The following is a 12,255-nucleotide window of genomic DNA, read 5'->3' on the forward strand; positions in this document are numbered from 1 at the left end:
AGCTTGTTAAAACCTTGGTTAAACCCTTAGAAATTAAATAGGAGTACAGACCATTACAAAACTTAAAAGTAAATTATTTATTCAACCAAGATGGCAATAAGAAATTGAGAAGGCAAATGTGTACGGTTATATAGTTGTTAGCAAACCTAAGCTCCTTCAACACATTGAGAAGTTTTAACTAAGTAATCAAAGACCTGAAAGAGACAAAATATAAGCTTTGGTGTTCCGGGCAGACAAAAGAGAAAGGACCTTTGTTTATGTTTTTCTTATCAGGACCAGCACAATCCAAGAAAACTTTGTATTTTGAACAGAGAGAAAAGCAGAATCTTAACCTTATACCAGCGTACTTTTAAAACCCATCCATTTCAACCTTAGTCCGTCCTGATCACACATACAATTCCTTTCCAGAGATTTCCCTTCATGAACCTTCTACAACTTTCCTTTGCATTCAGACTTTGTCCCAAGCCATTGCGCTCCAACCAACCAGTCTCGTTTAGGACAAAATTACTTTCTTTTACTTTTAGTAAAAATGTATTTCCATTCCTTCTATCTTTCTCACACATGTCCTACTTTTTTACATACAAAGTTGCTTTCCTTATTTCCATCACTCTTAACTACATTTAGCAGAATTTTAACTCTTAGAAACCTTAGTCTCCAGTGAGAACTAAGTAGTAACCAGGTGTGAACTGTTACACCAGAATTTTTTGATGGCAAATTTATGAGTTAAGCACAGAGCATGTTTTTCCAAAAGATCCAAATAGCCTTCGTTTCTCTACGATAAGAAGTAAAAGTGCATATCTATGTTCAGTAGTCAATGTTTTAGCACTCCATTTGATTTCAAAAAAGACCCAGATGTCCAACAAATTCAATCCCATTTATCATGCAAGCAAAACTTTAAAGTTTTAGTTTACCAAAGACTGGAAGCTATCTTAACAGTTACCCATGAAAACTTTGAGACAGACAAATTAACCATTGTTTTAAGTCATCATTTTGCTCCCAAATTGGAACAGAGATAACATGAGCTTATTCGACCTTCAGCAAACCTAGATAGAATAAAAAATTTTTTATTTAATGGTGATAAACAGGCCTATCTCAAACCAACAAACTTAAATTAGCTTCAACATCGAGTACATTCTGTGTCCACTTAAAAGTCAACCAATTTGGGGCGCCTGGGTGGCTCGGCCGGTTGAGCGTCCGACTCTTGGTTTGGGCTCAGGTCATGATCTCATGGCTTCCTGGGCTTGAGCCCCGCATCAGGCTCTGCTCTGACAGTGTGGAGCCTGCTTGGGATTCATTCTCTCTCTCTCTCTCTCTCTCTCTCTCTCTCTCTCTCTCTCTCTCCCCCTCCCTTGTGCTGTCTCTGTCCTTCTCAAAATAAAATAAGTAAACTCAAAAAAAAAAAGTCGGGGCGCCTGGGTGGCTCAGTCAGTTAGGCATCCGAGTTCAGCTCAGGCCATGGTCTCATGGCTTGTGGGTTCGAGCCCCGCATTGGGCTCTGTGCTGACAGCTCATAGCTTCGAGCCTGCTTCCGATTCTGTGTCTCCCTCTCTCTCTGCTCCTCCCCCACTCATCTCTGTCTCTCTCCCTCAAAAATAAATAAAAAACGTTTTTAAAAAGTCAATCAATTTGTTCCCCATTATTAGTTTTTACCTGGGATGCCAGCAGGGAGCCTGAAGTGGGCAGTCTAAGGGGGTGCCCTTTGCTCCTTGACACAGACAGTGGGAGAAGGAGCAAATAGTGCCTGAGACAGCGGGGAGGGTACAGAAACCAGTGATGGAGGCGGAACCCAAAGTGGTGTAGAAACCAGAGGGGGAGGGGGAGGCAGGAGAGGCAGGCCAGGTGACAGCAGGAGGCAGAGAAAAGAGGACTCCCGGTTCTCAACCCTGCAGCTTGTGGAAATATGGAGTCCATGTCAGGCCGGCGAAGACAGGAAACTTTCCCCCAAGCAAAGGGCGTTTGGGCAGCTGCTTGGGAATATTCCTTAAAGTCCCCGTCCTGAGGCAGACTAAGCCACAGTTGGCTCCGATTATCATAGCCATTAACCCGGGAAATGAATGAGGGAGAGGCCCTCAGATCGATTAGGAGGAACAGCCAGAAAAAGCCAGCGTCCCCTTTGTCGAGGATGGCCTGTGTTTCCTCCAGCGACCGAGTTCTACCAGGAGGAGGACTGTTTAGACATTTTTGTCAGGAGGGAGTTTACTAGCCAAACACATCTGGGCAAACGCATTCTGCAAGAGGCTCTTAAGTCCTTAAGATCCTGATTTAGAGCCGTGAAGGCCTGGGCCTAGGTGGGGTACCTCCGCCCTATCGCCCTGTTTTCTGCAGAAGAGATCTGCTAGCGCTGTTTCAGGAGGTCAGTCCTTTCCTGAACTTTGTAATGCGAATTGTCTCCAGCGGGTTAAAAAGGCATCCCAAGGGAGAGTCCTTGGGGACTGAAGAGAAGTTCCAAGCTCCTCCCAGAGAGAGAAGAGTAGAGAGGGTTTAGCACCACGAAAATCCCGCCCCCGACTCCTGGGTGGGGTCCCCCGCACAGGCTATGTCAGAGGTTCCCGAGCTGTCAAAGTGACCCGAGGCGTCTTCCTACTACCTTACTACTTGGAGGCAGGTCTGCCCAAGGAAGGTGCCATAAAGGGCCCCTGTAGAAGGGATGCCCGTGTCCCTCCGCTTCCGCATTGCATCCTCGGCTACAAACGGGGGCCAGGTGTATGGACCGAAATACTGTACCTTGAAAACCACGCCATAAAAGGCCGTGCCTTGGTTTACCCAGACTTTGAAGAGCATGCCGTGAAGGCCATGCTTTAGTTTCTTGAAGAACTTGCCGTTTTTAACCCATGGAAAACACTAGCAAAGTTTTACAAGGGGGAGTTACCCAATTTTGTGATTTAAGTGGTTAGTAGAGGACATTGACCGAAAACCGTAAAGACAGAAATATCATGATCTGAGCGACATTCCAACATATGTAGTCCTGACATCCAGCTTCCTAGGAAATGGTCCCCAGTTGGGTTTTAATTCAATCGGGTACTGGCTTCAGCCGGCCCCCAGTGGAGGTCCTGTGGCCAGAAGGGGCTAGACCAGAGATGTGGAGGGGATTGACTCAGACCAACGAAGGGGAAATTTCACACGGGAGTCTTAAGATGGGAAGCCGTGCTAGTCACTTAGGTGGCTGCCCCCTGCCCGACACGGACAACTTTGTGTAAGGACAGGAATAAAGACAGGGCATCGAGTTTCTGGATCTTACTACCATCGTGGCCAAGGTCCTAACATCCAGCCAAAAGGCAGGCTTTCTCCTCCTGGTAGAGTGGCCACGGGCTAGAGGATGGCAGCCTGAGCAACCCACAGGAAAGTGTCCCAATAAGGCCACGCTTCTCAAAAAAAGCCCCTGAGATGAGAGTCAAGGAGGAAGGAGAAAGCATACTCACCAAATTTGCCCCGAAGCACAGAGTCCAGATGAAAATGAAAAGATCGAGGCCCCACGTTCGGGCGCCAGATGGTGCAGTTTTGGGGTGATGGTGGGGTGGTCTTGGGCAGCCGGGAGTACCTGAGGAATGTCACATGTGTCCCACCTGGGGAACATCTGGTACTTTTCCCTCAGCTTGCCTTACGTGCCCTCGTCAGCTCCACCACATTTTAGCCCGTATGGTTTCTCCGTCCACCCGTTAACAGACATCTGTTTGTTCCTAGCGTTTGGCCATTATTAGTAAGGCTCGTACAAGTATTTTTATGGACGTGAGTTCGCTTCTCTAGGGCAAATGCCTAGAAACGGAATGGTAGACTGCAGGTCATGTGTATGTTCTATTTTAGTAGATTGTGACCGTATTCCTAAATTGTTCCACTCCCACTAGCACCCTGGGAAAGTTCCAGTTACTCCCAATCCTTGCTTATACCTGGTAGTGTCAGTCTTTCTCAGCCATGTTTTGATTGGGGGATTTGGGGTGGTGGGGGAAAGAGAGGGGAGATAAGCTGGTGAAACATGATAATCCTGCCACCGAATTCCAATGTCCCTAAGCCCCTGACACAGTTAAACCTTCCTCCATAGTTCTCCAGGAAGGTTCTAGCCTTTCGTCTTTTTTTTTTTTTAAGCTTATTTATTTTGAGAGAGAGTATGAGCATGAGTGGGGGAGGGGAAGAGACGGAGGCAATGAGAGAGAATCCCAAGCAGACTCCGCACTGTCACCACAGAGCCCCAAGTGGGGCTTGAACCCATGAACTGGGAGATCATGCCCTGAGCCGCAATCAAAAGTCAGATGCTCAACCGACTAAGCCACCCAGGCGCCCCAGGTTCTAGCTTTTCAATTTCATTTAGTGTAAGCTGTCTTGGGGTCCATGTTCTAGACAAGAAATTCAGAGCTGATGTTGCCAGAGGTGTAACTTCAGCCAAAAAGCCCAAAGGAGAGAAGCCAGTCAATGGAGAAGGAAGCTTTATATAATATGAGGTAGATATTTTAGGTGGTAAATATACCATAACACTTACTGAGCACCTCCCATGTGCCCAGCAGGGTGAGGCATGCAAAATCTAAGGGGGCACCAAAAACTGTCATCAAGATAAATAATGTAAAATGTTTTTTAATGTGTATTTATTTTTGAGAGAGAGAGAGAGAGACACACACACACAGAGCACGAGCAGGGGAGGGGCAGAGAGAGAGGGAGATAGAATCCGAAGCAGGTTCCAGGCTCTGAGCTGTCAGCACAGAGCCTGATGCAGGACCTGTGAGATCATGACCTGAGCCCAAGTCGGATGCTTAACCGACTGAGCCACCCAGGTGCCCCAAGATAAACGATTTTAATGCGCTATTTTATTTTTTTTCCCATTTTTCAAGTAATCTCTGCACCCAACATGGGGCTCGGAACTCATGACCCCGAGATCAAGAGTCACATGTTCCTCCCAACTGAGCCAGGCGACCTTTAATGCACCATTTTAAAATCAAAATTGGGGGGCACCTGGGTGGCTCAGTCGGTTGGGCGGCCGACTTAGGCTCAGGTCATGATCTCACAGTCCGTGGCTTCGAGCCCCACATCGGGCTCTGTGCTGACAGCACAGAGCCTGGAGCCTGTTTCAGATTCTGTGTCTCCCTCTCTCTCTGCTCCTCCCCTGTTCATGCTCTGTCTCTGTCTCAAAAATAAATAAATGTTAAAAAAATTTTTTAAATAAATAAATAAATAAATAAAATCAAAATTGGAGCACCTGGGTGGCTTAGTTGGTTAAACCAACTAAACTCTTAATTTCGGCCCAGGTCATGACCTCACAGCTGTGAGATAGAGCCCCATGTCAGGCTCCACACTGCGTGTGGATCATGCTTATATTCTCTCCCTCTCTCTCTCTCTGTCTCTCTGTCTCTCCCTCTCTGCCCCTCCCCTGCTCACACACATGCTCTCTCTCTCTCAAAAAGAAAAACATTATTGCATTAAAGCATTGTGTATCTTGAATGTTGTCCCTGAAGCCAATGCCGCACCCTCACCCTAGCTCCCACCCTGGTGCTCAGGCTTGTTCTGAGAAATCTAAGTGTATCGACTAACTGAATCCCCCACCTGGAGCAGATTAGTGCGGTGCATTAGTGTATCCATTGTCAGGATGACAATGTGGGTGACCTGAGGTCCAGAGAGGGTTAGTCCCAGTCCCAAAGTCACACAGCTGGCAGGGATCCAAGCCCAAGCCATCTTCCTGCTTTAGACCTGGCCACCTCCTACAAAGGTGGAGAGGCCCACGCCAGGTAATGTAGAAGCCCAGAGAAATCCTGGAGGTCCCCCAGGAAAGCAGTTTAGAGGCAAGCTTGGCGTAATCAAATCATCTGAGGTGAGTTATGGAGGAGACAGCCAAAGCCAGTTGAGTCCTGTTGACAAGTGTGAAAATTAGAAAAGGGAAACCTCGGGGCGCCTGGGTGGCTCAGTCAGTTGGGCGTCCAACTTTGGCCCGGGTAGTGATCTCACAGTTCGTGAGTTCGAGCCCCGCATCGGGCTCCGTGCTGACAGCTCGGAGCCTGGAGCCTCCTTCGGATTCTGTGTCTCCCACTCTCTCTGCCCCTCCCCAGCTCATGCTTGCACTGTCTCTGTCAAAAATAAATAAACTTTAAAAAGGGAAAAAAAGAAAAAAGGAAAGGGAAACCTCACTACAACGGAGTTGGGAGGCCAGAAGGGGGAGCTCTCACACAATACGACTCCTTGTCAGCCCCTTCCGTTCTCAACTGGAAGAAGCTGGTACTTTACTGCGCAGCAGGAGGAAGATTTTCTTCTGAGCCAGCAACAGCCCAGCCAACGACTCAGCCAATGAAAAGCCACCACACTCTTTGAGGGATGCCCTGCTGGCTCAGTCCCTGAAGCACGGGGCTCTTGATCTTGGGGCTGTGAGTTCCAGCTGCACATTAGGTGTAGAGATTACTTAAAAAATTAGGGGTACTTGAGTGGCTCAGTCGGTTGGGCATCTGACCTCAGCTCAGGTCATGATCTCACTGTTGGTGGGTTCGAGCCCCACATGGGGCTCTGTGCTGACAGCTCAGAGCCTGGGGCCTGCTTCAGATTCTGGGTCTCCCTCTCTCTCTGCCCCTTCCCCACTCGCACTCTGTCTCTCTCTGTCTCTTGAAAATAAATAAATGTTAAAAAAAAAAAGAAAAAAAAGGTAAATTGTATGGTATGTGACTTTTATTTCAATAGAAAACAAAAAACATGTTGAGTGAAAGAATCCAGACATTAAAAATCCAGATATATAAAAAATACATTATAAAATGATCCCATGAGGTGTGAAGTTCAAGAACAGGCAAAATTAATCTATGGTGATAGAATTTCCATAAGGTTGCCTGGCCAAGGGAACGGTAAAATCCACACAGCCGGGGAGCAGACTGGCTGGCGGCGGCAGGAATGTATACACATATAAAAATTCACAGAGCGGGGCGCCTGGGTGGCTCGGTCGGTTGAGCGTCTGACTTCGGCTCAGGTCACGATCTTGCGGTCTGTGAGTTCGAGCCCCGCATCGGGCTCTGGGCTGTTGGCTCAGAGCCTGGAGCCTGCTTCCGATTCTGTGTCTCCCTCTCTCTCTGCCCCTCCCCCGTTCATGCTCTGTCTCTCTCTGTCTCAAAAATAAATAAACGTTAAAAAAAATTTAAAAAAAATTCACAGAGCTGCACACCAAAGGATCTGTGTACTTGACCATATGTAAGTTGTGCCTCCATCAAAATAATTAACAATGAAAAATGAAAAGACATAGGGGCACCTGGGTGGCTCAGTCGGTTAAGCATCTTGATTTCAGCTCAGGTCATGATCCCACGGGTTTGTGGGGTTCGAGCCCCACATGGGGTTCCTCACGCTGACAGTGCGGAGCCTGCTTGGAATTCTCTCTCTCCCTCTCTTTGCCTCTCCTTCACGGGGCGCCTGGGTGGCACAGCCGGTTAAGCGTCCGACTTCAGCCAGGTCACGATCTCGCGGTCCGTGAGTTCGAGCCCCACGTTGGGCTCTGGGCTGATGGCTCAGAGCCTGGAGCCTGCTTCCGATTCTGTGTCTCCCTCTCTCTCTGCCCCTCCCCCGTTCATGCTCTGTCTCTCTCTGTCCCAAAAATAAATAAAAACGTTGAAAAAAAAAATTAAAAAAAATTTTTTTAAATAAAAAGACATACCTCATAGTTAAAATGGAGGTCACGTGTGTTCACCTTCCCACGTTCACTCCCCTCCCCCGCTACAGAAACAACAACCTAAAAAAAAAAAGATACTGAACAATTACCGACCCCTTGCTCTGTGCTTTACAAGAATTAACTTGGGGCACCAGGGTGGCTCCGTCAGTTAAGCGCCTGACTTCCTTCCGCTCAGGTCCCGGATCTCGCAGTTCGGTTTGTGAGTTTCAGACCCATGTTGGGCTCTGCGCTGACAGCTGCAGAGCCTGCTTGGGATTCTCTGTCTCCCTCTCTCTCTGCCCCTCCCCTAATCGCTGTCTCTGGAAAATAAGTGAACACTAAAAAAAACAAAAGAATGGACTCATTTAAGCTTCCCAGTAACCCTAGGAGGCTGCGTGGATTATCATCCCCTTCTACAGACGAAGAAACTGAAGCACAGGGCAGTGAAGTCACTTGCTCAGAATTTTACTGTTGGTCTGGGGCACTGCCAGGATTTGAGCCCAGGTAGCCTCACTCACCTGAGCCAGGATGCCTGGCACACCACAGGACACTAGCCCCTATGTTTGTTATAAACTTGATACATAGTTTCACTTTCTGTTCTTCAGTAATGGATATAAGCACTATCAAATTGTATCATTTTTTTTCTGTTTGCTTTTTTTTTTTTTTTAATTCCCCCTCCAACCCAATGGTTTTTTGAGTTTAGCCTTGTTGATACGTTTATTCTTTCTGGTGCCAGATGAATCTACTCCCCTCTCTTTTTCTGGCCCCTGCTGGAGGAGACTTGGTTTGCAAAGAGCCTTATCTTTTGAGAAACGATCCTTAGTCCCTCCCCTGCTAAGAATCCGTCAGTCGCTCCCACAATCCTCAGGGTCAAGCTTGAACTCCAGAGACGTGCTGGAACCCCTCCATCCCCACCATCTGCAGCATCTGGAGACTGCCCCCCACTTCAGGTTCGTCAGCACGAAAAACTCCAGCCATACCCCATCATGCTCTGTTTGTTCAACCATCTGTTCACCCAGCAGCTACTTACTGAGCCCTTTCCACACGCTAGACACTGTTGTAGGAGCCAGGGACTCAGCAGAGGACAAGACAGACAATGATCCTTGGGGAGCTGACATCCTGGTTGAGGCAGACAAGTAAAAAAAAATAGAGTTGTATTTACTAAAATTTGCAAGGAAGAAAAATTGAGCTGTTTGAGGATAAGAATTTGGTAGAGATGGGGTGGGGCCTGTTTTAGGCAGAGATGCAATCAGGGAGGATTTCTCTAAGAAGGCAACGTTTGAGGGGCGCCTGGGTGGCTCGGTCGGTTGAGCATCCGACTTCGGCTCAGGTCATGATCTCACGGTCCGTGAGTTCGAGCCCCGCGTCGGGCTCTGTGCTGACAGCTCAGAGTCTGGAGCCTGTTTCGGATTCTGTGTCTCCCTCTCTCTCTGCTCCTCCCCTGTTCATGCTCTGTCTCTCTCTGTCTCAAAAATAAATAAACGTTAAAAAAATTAAAAAAAAAAAAAAGAAGGCAACATTTGAGCGAAAATGGAAATGAAGTGAAGAAGAGAGAATGCGGAGAAGGGAAAGCATTGCAGGCAGAGAAGACAAGTACAAAGGCCCTGAGGTTGGAATAGGCGGGTTTTTTTTTTTTTTTTTTTGAGGAGCGGTGAGGAGGCCACATGGCCAGAGGGGCAGGAGCGAGGGGAGCAGAGTGGGAGATCGGGGAGAAGTCAGGACATGCCAGCTTCTCCCTCGCCCACCTCTAGGGCTTTGTCCCTGCTGTTCCTTCAATCAGACACCCTTTTCCTCTTTATCTACTTTGCAGTTTCCTAATTGGTCCCTCAATGTCAGCCCTTCTGCCTCTTCCACAGTAGTCCTGGGATACCTTTCTCCTGACACCCGACACCCTGTCCACTCACTCATTCGGCAAAGACTCATTGAGAATAGGCCAACTGCTGGGCAATTTCAGAGGAGTGACAGTTAAATAAAATAGGGCTGTATTTTATAATAAATACAACAGGGCTTGGAAAGGTCTCTCAAGGAGGTGGCATTTCAACAGAGACCTAAATGATCAGAAGAGGCCCGTCTTGGGGAGATATGATGAAAGGGCACTCCAGACACTGGCTAGTGCAAAGGCCCTGCAGTTGGAAGTGAAGTGAGAATATCTGAGGAAGAGAGGGAAAGCCAGCGTTGTTGGATGGGGATGAGGGGCGCGGAGGAGGTACCTCTGGACAGGTGGGCAGAGGCCATACAAGACTGCCTTGTAGACCAGGTGAGGGGCGGATGTGTTTCCTAAGGCCTCCAAAGAACCAGGAACAGGTTGTCCAGCAGGCAGAGGTGGGGAATGGGGTGTGATTTAGGGTTCCTGAGGCCCCGGAGAAGACTGGAGAGGGGCCAAGAGCAGCTGCGGGGACGTGCCAGTACAGTTATCGTATTCGATTGAGATTGCACAGTAAGTCCCTCGGTCTCCTTGTTTCAAGCCTGCATGCGACTCTGTTTACAGTGCCACCAAAGTCCCCAGCGGGCATCGATAAATACTCACTGAATAAATGAATGCTGGGAGTTTGGAGTGAGAATTTGGCAGGGTTCCCCAGTTCTATCCAGGGAGGGAGTCTGGGACCTGGCAGGCAGCAGAAAGCCCATCCCTGGACACAGTAGCCCAGTCCCTGGGCCAGCCTGGAGCCTAGCTTTGCCACATCCTCTCCATCGGTGAAATAGTTGGGCTGAAGAATTAGAAGAAGACAGGACAAAGTCTATAGACATCCCAGCTCCAGAGCTGGGGACTTTCCTGACACCCCACACTGTGTCCACTCACTCTTTCCACAAAGATGGAGTGCACCTAGGCCAAATTCTGGGCAATTTCAGAGAGGAGTGACAGTTTAAATAAAGAAAACAGGGCCATGTTTATATATGACAGGGCATGGAAAGGTCTCTCAGAGGAGGTGACATTTAAATGGACACCTAAATGATCAGAAAAGCCTTGGGGAGATGTGTGCCTCAGTTTCCTCATCTGTAAATTGGGAGCAAAAGAACTACCTCAAAGCATTCTTTAAAAAAAATTTTTTTTTAAACAATATTTATTTGGGAGAGAGAGAAAGAAAGAGAGAGAGTGGGGGAGGGGCAGAGAGAGAGGGAGACACAGAATCCAAAGCTGGCTCCAGGATTCGAGCTGTCAGCACAGAGCCTGACATGGGGCTCAAACTCACAAACAGGGAGATCGTGACCTGAGCCGAATTGGGATGCTTAACCAAATGAGCCACCCAGGCGCCCCTCAAAACGCTCTTTAATTCAATTGACAAATGAACGAGGGACAGCCAGGAGGCTGGTGTGGATGGACTAGTGCGCAAGGGGAAGAGATACAGGGAGAGAGAAAAGGGAAGGTGAAGGATGTAAATCGTGTAGGGCCTGTGGTCTTTGGGTAGGACTTAGGCTTCTACTATAAAGACAGTGGGAGCCATGGAGGGATCTAGGCAGAGGAGGGAGGTGACCACACTCAGGTGTTCACAGGCGTTCTTAGACTGTTGTTTAGGCTGTGGTGGGGAAAATAGACTAGGAGGTAAAGGGTGGAGCTAGGAGACCTGAGAGGAGGCTACCGCACTGGTCCAGGTAGGTGGGGGCCGAGGAAGGGGTGAGAAGTGGGCGGATTGGTGTCATTCTCCTCCTCTTCCTTCTTTTTCTTTCTCCGTTAAAACACCCCAAATTAAAAAAAAAAAAAAAAAAGAGGAAAGAAAACATCTCTCCCTGGTCTCTAGGTAACCAAAGTATCCTCAGCCCTCGGCGTTTTGGCTGATCCCCGGAGGGCGCTAATGTTCAGGCTCAGTCGCCAGGGAGCGCTCCCCGCCCTGAGCCCCAAGGGACCAAGGTTTGGCTCACTCACCGGGTTTCCAAGGGAGTGCGGGGTCGGCCTCGAGCCAAGCTGCGCGCTCTAGAGACTCCAGAGACCCTGGAGAAGCTCCGAAGAGACCTCCACTCTCCTCCGCTTGGGCACGGGCCTGCTGCATTTATGGAACGCCACCTGCATGCAACAGCTCTGAAGAAGAGTACGGTCTACATTTTACAGCGGGGAAGATTGAGGCTCAGCAACCGCAGGATCCTTCGGGCCCACGGCGAGTCAGTTGTAACAACGGCAATAACATTAAGCATGACAGCCGCTAACGTTTATTAAGCGCTTACTGTGTTCTCAACACTTGGCACGCACGGTCTCAATTTCATCAACACCGAGGGGTGGGTAGGGTAAATCCCACTTCACAGATGAGGCGCTCTTTGGACGTGGGGCTCCCCCAAGGCATGAGATGCTGGGATTTGAACCCAAATCTGTCCAGACATTGTCTCCAGGCAAAGGATGGTCCTTCCCAGGAGCCCCGAGCTTGCGAACGAGGGGGGAGATGAATTGTTTTTGTGTTTAGAGGGGTCCCGGGAGGCCCAAAGGCCTCTGCCAACCCTCGCCTTAACGTGGCTCAGTCTTTTCTTCGGGTTCCCGCGCGCTCAGATGGGGGACACCTGGGCAGGGTGAGGATGCAGAAAGAGGCAAGGGCGGGGGGAGCAGACGGGGTGAATTCGGCCGGGAACGTGGACCGCCCTGCAGCCGAGACCCCGCAGCCCCGGGGGCCGCCGGGAGCCGCGCCCCCTCGGCCCCGCCCCCTCCCCGGGCGCCGACCTCGGCGGTCACGTGACCC

General features: G+C 49.1%; 1 long non-coding RNA gene across 2 annotated transcripts; it reads right to left on the bottom strand.

The window, feature by feature from the left end:
• Positions 1 to 1,527: 1,527 nt before the first annotated feature.
• Positions 1,528 to 12,229, bottom strand: LOC123382420. 2 transcript variants are annotated; one of them, XR_006590744.1, is made up of 3 exons: positions 11,457 to 12,229; positions 7,601 to 8,713; positions 1,528 to 3,538 (listed from the first exon to the last, which is right to left on the bottom strand). It is a non-coding gene; the product is annotated as an uncharacterized LOC123382420 (long non-coding RNA). The 2 variants fall into 2 exon arrangements; XR_006590750.1 differs by lacking the exon at positions 1,528 to 3,538 and having other exon boundaries at positions 7,473 to 7,675; positions 8,625 to 8,713; positions 11,457 to 12,225.
• Positions 12,230 to 12,255: the final 26 nt, after the last annotated feature.

Source organism: Felis catus, chromosome A2 (genome assembly GCF_018350175.1).
Source record: "Felis catus isolate Fca126 chromosome A2, F.catus_Fca126_mat1.0, whole genome shotgun sequence".
Taxonomy (NCBI): Eukaryota; Metazoa; Chordata; class Mammalia; order Carnivora; family Felidae; genus Felis; species Felis catus.